General features: G+C 39.0%; 1 long non-coding RNA gene across 1 annotated transcript; it reads left to right on the top strand.

Moving 5' to 3' along the window:
- The first annotated feature begins 424 nt into the window (after positions 1 to 424).
- On the top strand, positions 425 to 7,461 carry LOC140529765 (uncharacterized). Its single transcript, XR_011975670.1, has 2 exons — positions 425 to 824; positions 5,541 to 7,461. It is a non-coding gene; the product is annotated as an uncharacterized lncRNA (long non-coding RNA).
- The last annotated feature ends 1,316 nt before the right edge of the window (positions 7,462 to 8,777 follow it).

Below are 8,777 nucleotides of genomic sequence, written 5' to 3'. Positions count from 1 at the left end.
CAAGAAAGAAAAGTTCCTCATGTATTCAAGGCCAAACAGGTTTTAAGTAGAGAGATTCAAGATTTGAGCAAAGATTGACTCCAAATCCAATGCTTTCTCCACTGGATCAAAGAGAGTGGTTTAAAAAGAATGTGGCATGCAAGGAGTTCATACATTGTAGAGAGCTAAGGGGAGTGCGAGTCCTGTGATCAAGGCCATAGCTGAGGCAAAGCCTGTTCCCGAGGGACTTGTGCTTGCACAAACCCTGACAAAAGCTCTCCATGACCCTGGAAACTGATGTTCCTGCAGATACTGATGTTTTTTGCAGAAAAGTTGCAATTGGGTCTGGGAACTCAGGAACTAGCTTCAGGAGCAAGATAAACTTTGTTATTTGCTTCAAGTACAAGGATGTGGGTAAGTCATGGGATGGTGAAATAATGTCATGATATGATGAAGTAATGGGATGAGCTCAGCCTGCACGTGATTGTGGTTACAGCCCTTAAATACCCTGACCCTCAGTTGAATAAACGAAGTTGCCTTACATCCTGCCTCCTGCCTCATTCATTGCTTCTGAGAACACAACTCCGTGAACTCTACCCAAGGAGTTTCTAGGTAAAAGGAATCCTACAAGTGGCGCCCAACATGGGGCTTGAAGAAGACACACACACACACACACACACACACACACACACACACACACACACACACACACACACACCCTCATACCTTGTGAGGCCCCTAGTCAATTGAATGAGGGAAGAAAGATCTAGAGGAGCGCAACTGGACCAATCACAAGAGAAAGAAATCAGCTCATGGATTGTGAGTCTCCAGGAGCAACCTGAAGGGTAAGTATCCTTCAGTGAGGTATGAGAAAGTTTCTTACTAGGGGGCTGACAGCTTCTGTCACCAAAATATTTGATATGGATACTTTCGTGTGGATCATATATAAGATCCTTAAGAAGCAAGACTGCTCAGTGCACCTTAAGCAAATAAGATGGTTTATAGAAACAGTACAAGTGACATCCCCCTGGGTCAACCAGAGACCTCCAGTAACTTTGGAGGCTTGGATAATAGTAGGAGAACAATTAACAGAGTATGATCTCTCTAACCCCAGAAAGGTTGATCCATGAGCCTTTTTTATGTACAATCTTATAAAGACGAGGTTAGAGGAAGAACAGGGAGGAAGTAGTTGGCAACCTCGTACCTTTTCACTGAGACAGCATCAAGGTAAGGGGAAGACTCGAGCTACACTTTCCTTTCACTCTCACTCGAGTTTCATTCAGGCACTAGCAACTCATTTTAGCAGGCTTACCAGGAGGTGTGTTAGTGTTCCAGAGATAGCAAAAGCACCTCTGAATCCCCAGAAAGAGGAGACAAACACAATTCAAGGAAAAGGATCAAGAATCTCTATAAGGGCGATTTTTGTTGTAAATACTTCACCAGTTGTAGATATCTCACCAGGCTGAATTGAGCTGGCTAGCAGTCTCAAGGCCAGTTGAACAAAAAGCTGCTTTAACACAAGGACATTTGGCAAAACAAAAGTAAAGATGGGAGAAGCACGTTCTGGCAGTAAAGATAGAATCCACACCCCCTCTAGATTGTAAATTCTTAAAGAAATTACCCAATTATGGACCAGGTAGTCTTTACATTCAATCCCTTCTAGACAGCATTTCTCAGACAGCCCTATGTCCCACTGATTGGTGCAATATAGCTAAACCACTCTTGAAGGACGAGATTACTTAGTTTGGAAATCTGAATATATGAAAGATGTTTGGAACACAGTGAAAGAAAGAAAGCCAAAGGTCTAATTTGTGCATAGGATTTTTGACAATCTTTCCTCAGTTTTTGGGTTTTTTATTGTCTGTATATGTGTCCTGTCTTTATATATTTTGTGTGCATGTGTTTGTGTGTTAATATGACTGGTGCCATTGTGCTGGTTGGAGTGCAGTTATCTCTTTCCCTCCTCTCTCTCTCTCTCTCTCTCTCTCTCTCTCTCTCTCTCTCTCTCTCTCTATCTCTCCCTCTCTCTCTCTCTCTCAGCTGCAGCATGAGGGAAGAGAATGAGAGAGAGAAAGAGAGAAATATATCTCATATTATTTAGTTTATATCACTGCTAAAGGCAGTTTCAGTTCAAATATTTTATGAAGAAATAATGTATGTGCAGTTTTAAAAGGGGCTGTAATCAAAGCCCACTAGGAGAACAACATAGGTACTACCTTAAGGGTAAACATAACAGTTTTGGAAATTGTTGGAAAGTTGTTGGTAAAATTCTCTCTCTCTTTCTACCTTCTAACCCTGACCAGGTTGTGAAGGTGGGGAGAAAGACAAGAAATTGGGGAAACTTTCCCCCTCATATTACAGAGGCAAACTGACTAGTGTTGTAATTATCTCGTGCCTCACCAAAAAGAGAAAAGTTTTTCTTTAATGGGAAACAACCAAAAGATAGCTATTTTGGTCGTATTTTAAGTGAATGGTGTCACTCCTAATTGGATATTTAAGACAGGTCAGCATTCATTATATTATTTGGCACTAAGGCAAATTGGGAATATGAAAAAAAGACACCTCAGAAATAAAGCTTTGAACTCCACAGTAGAAAGAAGGGGACTAGGCGCCACTGGATCTTGTACCAGAGTCTCCCTCACTTCCATAGCAGATTCACAGCTATCTCTTTCAAAAAAAAATTGTTAAGGATTGGACACAGAAGTGAAATTTACTTGAGTACAAGTTAGAATCATTAAGATTTTTTACTCTGTAGTCTGAACTCCAACCATCGAGCTACAACTGCAGTGAATACTTAGGACAGTTAAAAACATTTTAGTAGATTCTGTTAACTCCTCTCATCCTGGATTAGAGCAAGGGAAGAGAGTGCTAAAATATAGTAGGGAATTTAAGTCATCCTCCTTGGGAGCTGGGGATGGACGAGGGCAGTATGAGATCACAAGCCAACCAGCCTCCACATTTAGTAAGCCTAGTCTTCTATTAGTAATTTTTATATTGGAAATGTAAATAATGGCACCTAACGTTCACTGTTTGGGTTACTATTGTGTTTATAAATTGTAATAAAATTCTCATGTAGTATAAAAATTGAGTGACCATGGTAATCCAGAAATGGTGTTAGAAAAAGCAATTTTAAATCTGGATTTTGTTGACACTAAAGATATTGGGAAAATTGCGCAGAAAAAGTTATGTTATTTTAAATTTTATCAGTCTTGTAACCTTGTCTTATGTTTTGTAATTGCCCTTTAAAAAACCAGGTATTTTCATCCTTGGCTGTTAAAGAAGTTACAGCTAAAACAATCTGGCTATCATTTATAAAAGTTGTGAGTAAGATTGTTAACTAAATTTTTTGGAGTTACTGCTTTAAGGCTAAAACCTAACATTGTCAATGGCTCACTGTGTGTGGATAGAAAGAAATTGAGTAAAAACTTTATTTAGACTGGTTCTGCCCATTCAGAACAGTCCTCCTGTATGTTTGGGGGTTGGCAGGCATGGGATCTGTGCCAATTCCTTTTATTTTGTAAAGCTACTAAGACCCTGGAAACCATCCATGTGAGCAAGGTCTTCGGTCTTAAGGAAGAAATTTGTTTGGCTTATACAATTCATAAAAAATGAATGGGACTTGCTCAAAAGTTGCAATAGATAGAAAGGATTTTTAACAATTGGCTTTTACAGCAGGACAAGTTTTAAATTTTGGAATCCCTTATGTACGTGAGTACTGGTAAATCTTTATTGCTTACTGCAACTCTAAGCTATGATTGGTGAAACTTGCTGTGTAAGGTACAAGCCATTTGGTCCCATAGCTATTTTTTGGGTATAGTTGCTTGCATTAAATCAGTATCTGAGAGAATTGCCACAAGTTATTCAGAGGGAATGTGTTCCTGCACTTTCCTCAATTCTTACACTAACTATTGATGGTTTGTTTCATCTAGCCAATGATATTAATGGTGTTGCAAATATGGATTTGATGCCTGATAGGATGGCTCAAGATATTACTGATGTCTTTAAAAAGTTTAATCCCGCCTCTTGAACAGAAAAGATACTCTCTACCATTGTTTCTAGTTTTCTTGCTTTATTATTGCTATTGTGCCTTTTACCTTTTATCTTAAAAATGTTTTTCAAGGCTCTAAGCAATGCATTGACCAACATATGCCATGTTATGTGGAAAGCCCACTTTACCAAAAACACGATGGGGGAATTGTAGGGAGCCAGGAACTCTTGGATGCCATTGTAGGACCTCACCCAAGGTGCCTGGAACTGATGTCGCCTGAGGCAGAACCGCCGCCCTTATTTTCTTCCTGGAGTTTAGGGGAAGTGGGTGACCATGAGCTGGACATGGGGCACTGCATGATTGGAGAATTGCACTCATCCAAATTCAAACAATGTCAAGGATGTTTTATCCTGTCATATTTGGTATGTCACATGTCCCTACTTTTTCCTTCCACAGCAACTTTCTATGCTCAGTAGCAAGTGACTAGAAAAATGTGTGAGCCCTTTTGTACTAGGAAAACTAATACTATTTTTATCTTAAATTAGAACATGTTCAGAAATTTATGTAAATTACTTAAGACTCGCTTTAAGATGTCCCCATTGTTTAAGAGGATTTTAAAAGCAGTAATGTTTTTCTGTAATCAGTCTCTTACTGTTAGCAACATGAAATTCCATTACACATTTTTACTAAAGCATTTTGTGGTGTCTAGGAATTCTGTAATAATTAAGAATTTGGCTTGTTTGAATACTTTAGGAATTCTTATTACTTGAGGACATTGTTGTACCAACTAAATTTTAATGAATTTTAATTTTAAAAAGGTTTATTCTTATTTCAAAGTGAAAAGAACACTATCATTGTAAAAGGTTTCAAGTAATTTTCTTTATAAATGTTTGGTGACTCTCAAAATCAGGATAAGTTTCAAACTGTTTTAAAGGAATAAGACATATTTCTGGAAGACATGTTTCCAACCAAATCAACTAAAGTTTTCATTTTCAAGATAAGGTATTGCTAAAATTAATATGTAATGATCTATGAAGCAGGAAAGATCTTGCTGTTTTGATAAGCAACAGCTGAAATTCATGTGTGAATATATTCACAACTTCATTTCTACAAGCTTTTCTTCTATAATGAATATTATCTAGAAAAAGATAAACAAGCTTGTGAAACATCAATGAAAATCTATTCAGTTGTGAAGTTCAAGTTAGGAACCTCTTTTGTTTAAGGCAATACAGCTATGCTAGTGAAGAGTAATAACTTGTGAGCTATTCTGTTTATGGTAGAAAGACTGAGGAAGGTGAAGCAGTCTGAATGATGGATTCAAGAATTCGGATACATAGAAGGTTTGTTTAAAACTATGGAACACAGATAAGAAGTTGGGGTAAATGGGGGTCATCAAAGCCCCTCCTATCTCCAGATACTTGCTCTGGGTACTTTTGTGCCAGTCTCAGAGGGTTTAAGTATGTTGAGAAAGTGTGGGGAAGTATTTTCAGAAGACAGAAAAATTTTTAACCCCTTCTGGTTATTTTTTTGGCCTTTGTTTGCTTAACCTCCTTGCCAGCTTTGTCTCCTCCAGGTTTAGAGTCTTCCACTTTAAAGATGACTGTTCTGGCTGTATGTGACCCACTGTCCATGACCCATCACCCTCTGGACCTGGCATCACACTAGCTAAGCCCTCTCCAATGTCGGGACCCTGTGAGGCAGAGAGAGTTCTACGTCCACTCTCAGCAGGAAGAAATTACAGAAACTGAGACCTTCATCACTTACCCCAAAAGATTTGGGTTTCATCTGTTTAAAAAGGGGGGAATGATGGGGTGTTTGGATGTATATACTTGGGCCCTAATGTTAAAATCACATTTAAAAATCATATTTCTCTCTTGCCTCAAAATACTATCTCAGGCAGTTTCTCCCTCAAGGACACAGCCTGCCCTAGCAACAACCGTTATTTCCCTTCCTCCTGTAGTAGTCAGCTGCACCTACAGAACTCAACTGCCAGCTATGTGATGAACTGACTACATACCGGGTCATGATGACATTTACTATTCACTGACCAATCGTGTATCCTAGCCTCAGACATATCTATACTCTCAATTTTTTTTAATGTCGCCCTAGATATTCGTTCTCTTTATATTATGATGGAACAAATAGAAACTAGCCCCCAACTTGGGATTGACTGCACTTACCTATCAGGATCCCAGCTCATTAGGTCACCACTCCTTCCTTGCAAAAACCAAACAATAGATTGGGTAGACATACCACCATGAGATATGAAGGAAGGGTATATACTGTAAATGGTATAAATTGTACTTTATCTCGATGTATCAATCCTTAATCTGACCCATTTGCAATGATTGTACAAGCCACATATGCTATGTTCCCTGTTAAAACCATACTTTGCATCAAACTCCAGAGTATGCATTACCCACAGAAGAGATGGTGCAACATCTGATGGTTAAGATGAGGCAAAAACTATGTATTAGCTGTGTTTTGATGGGAGTTACAATGCTTGTTTCTTTACATCTGCTATGGCCTTAGGAATGCTAGTTAGCAGTATGCAAAATAATGTAGTACAAGCACAATATGTAGAGGAATTAGCGAGAAATGTGAGCAGAGAGTTTGAGCTCCAGTCCAAAATTAGTCTGCAATTGTGTGAAAAACTTAAAGTCTTAAAAGATACCGTTCAGGCAATAGGAGATGACTTGGACATCCTAGAAGCACAATTAGCCATGAAGTGCAATTATTGATATAACTTCTTTTGTGTAACCCCAGGGAAGTATAATAGAAGTAATTATAATTGGACAAATATCAGAAATCGCTTCAATGGAATATGGGAAAACAGTTCGGTGGCATTGGATATCGACATGCTTCATAAAATAGCCATAGAAATTTATAAGGCTGTGGAAGAAGAATTGAATCCACATAGAACAGCTGAAGAAATATAGAAATGGTTCAGAAATGTAAATTCCCTTGAATCACTTGTATGTTGGCTCATGTCCATGATACCCTTTCTTCTAACAGTTCTCTTAATGCTCCTTTGTGGGCCTCCCATTGTGAGGCTAACCTATTCCCAGATGACTTTCTTTCACACCCAATTCCACTATCTGTATTTGCAAAAAAAGAAAGGGGGAGATGTAGAGGGCTAAGGGGAGTGCGAATCCCATGATCAAGGCCATAGTTGAGGCAAAGCCTGTTCCCGAGGGACTTGTGCTTGCACAAACCCTGGCAAAAGCTCTCCATGACCCTGGAACCTGATGTTCCTGCAGATACTAATGTTCTTTGCAGAAAAGTTGCAATTGGGTCTGGGAACTCAGGAACTAGCTTCAGGAGCAAGATAAGCTTTGTTACTTGCTTCAGGTACAAGGATGTGGGTAAGTCATGGGATGGTGAAGTAATGTCATGATACGGTGAAGTAATGGGATGAGCTCAGCCTGCACATGATTGTGGCTACAGCCCTTAAATACCCTGACCCTCAGTTGAATAAATGGAGTTGCCTTACATTCTGCCTCCTGCCTCATTCATTGCTTCTGAGAACAGAGGGTCTTGCTGGTCAAGACCCTCTATCCAAGGAGTTCCTAGGTAAAAGGAATCTTACAATACATGCATTCTAAGGGCAAGAAAATGGGTAGGGAGAAAGAGCTCTTCAGGAGTTCTCATAGGTGGGAATTGACTGTAGCATTCTCTCATCAGAGGGCAAAGACAGTACACCTCATATTTTTCAGCTTCTTTAGCTTCAAGAGGCAGAAAGTAGATTCAGTGGGTCACTAAGGCCTCCATCAGGCCTATATATTCTAGGATTCAAAATTATTAAATTGGTTTTCTGCTACAAATCAGTTTCCAGTGAGTTTGCATTTCATAACTCAGTTTTTGCAAGCTAACAACATTTTCAGCCTGAGTGACTAAAGTTTCCAGTTCATGAGGCATATAACAATAAGTATATAATGTAATGCTGACACTTTTCCTATAATAATTGTTCTTCCTTCTTTGTTCCCTAGTTTATTCATTCATTTAATCTTTTATGCTGTAAATGAGGCCATTTACAATCATTCCCATAGTCAAGTTCAAGCTCATCTTAGGCCAGTACTTATCAAACTTTTTGATTTCAGGACCTTTTACATTTTTAAAAACTAGAGATGACCACAAAGAGCTTTTGTTTATATGGGGTTATATCTACTCACATTTCCCATATTAAAAAGTAAAATTTGCATATTTTAAAGCATTTATCAATGCATTTAAGATAACAATAATAAACCTTATTATTTGTTAAATAACATTTTCTAAGAAATAGTTCTTCTTTAAATTAGTAAGGGGGGATAAGAATTCTGGGAAGATGATGGAGTAGGTCATATATTTCCAAGCTCTCCAGATTTCCTGCATAAACAGAAAATCACCACAAAATGAACATAGAGAAGCAAAAAGAAAAAGGAATGAAACAGTTGTCCCCCTAAGACATCTTGAGAGGATCTCAGAGAAGAGTCCAAGGGCTGAGGATTGGCCTGAGTGAGGTATGAATACCTGTAGGCCAGCTAAAACACCAAACAGTGGGTGGTGAGAGAAGGGACAGAGGCCTCAAAAAATTTCACCTCAACTTTCACGTTGTTGACTGCCTCAAGAAATTTCACTTCAAGACCTTTTACTTCACAAACTTTCATCTAAGGAACAGCAGTGACTGAACAAGGGAAGACTGAGGGACCCCGCTGCTGCTTCTGGAAGTCATGCCTAGTGATGCTGACCAGATGTGATCCCCAGCTGTGGCTGTGGGTGAGGAGGAGCTAGCACAAGCCAGGTGAGTGAGGTACCTCAGAGAACAAGAACA

This window comes from Notamacropus eugenii, chromosome 2 (assembly GCF_028372415.1).
Source record: "Notamacropus eugenii isolate mMacEug1 chromosome 2, mMacEug1.pri_v2, whole genome shotgun sequence".
Taxonomy (NCBI): domain Eukaryota; kingdom Metazoa; phylum Chordata; class Mammalia; order Diprotodontia; family Macropodidae; genus Notamacropus; species Notamacropus eugenii.
The sequence above is the reverse complement of the archived record's forward strand: the minus strand, read 5'-3'. Positions and strand labels throughout refer to the sequence as shown.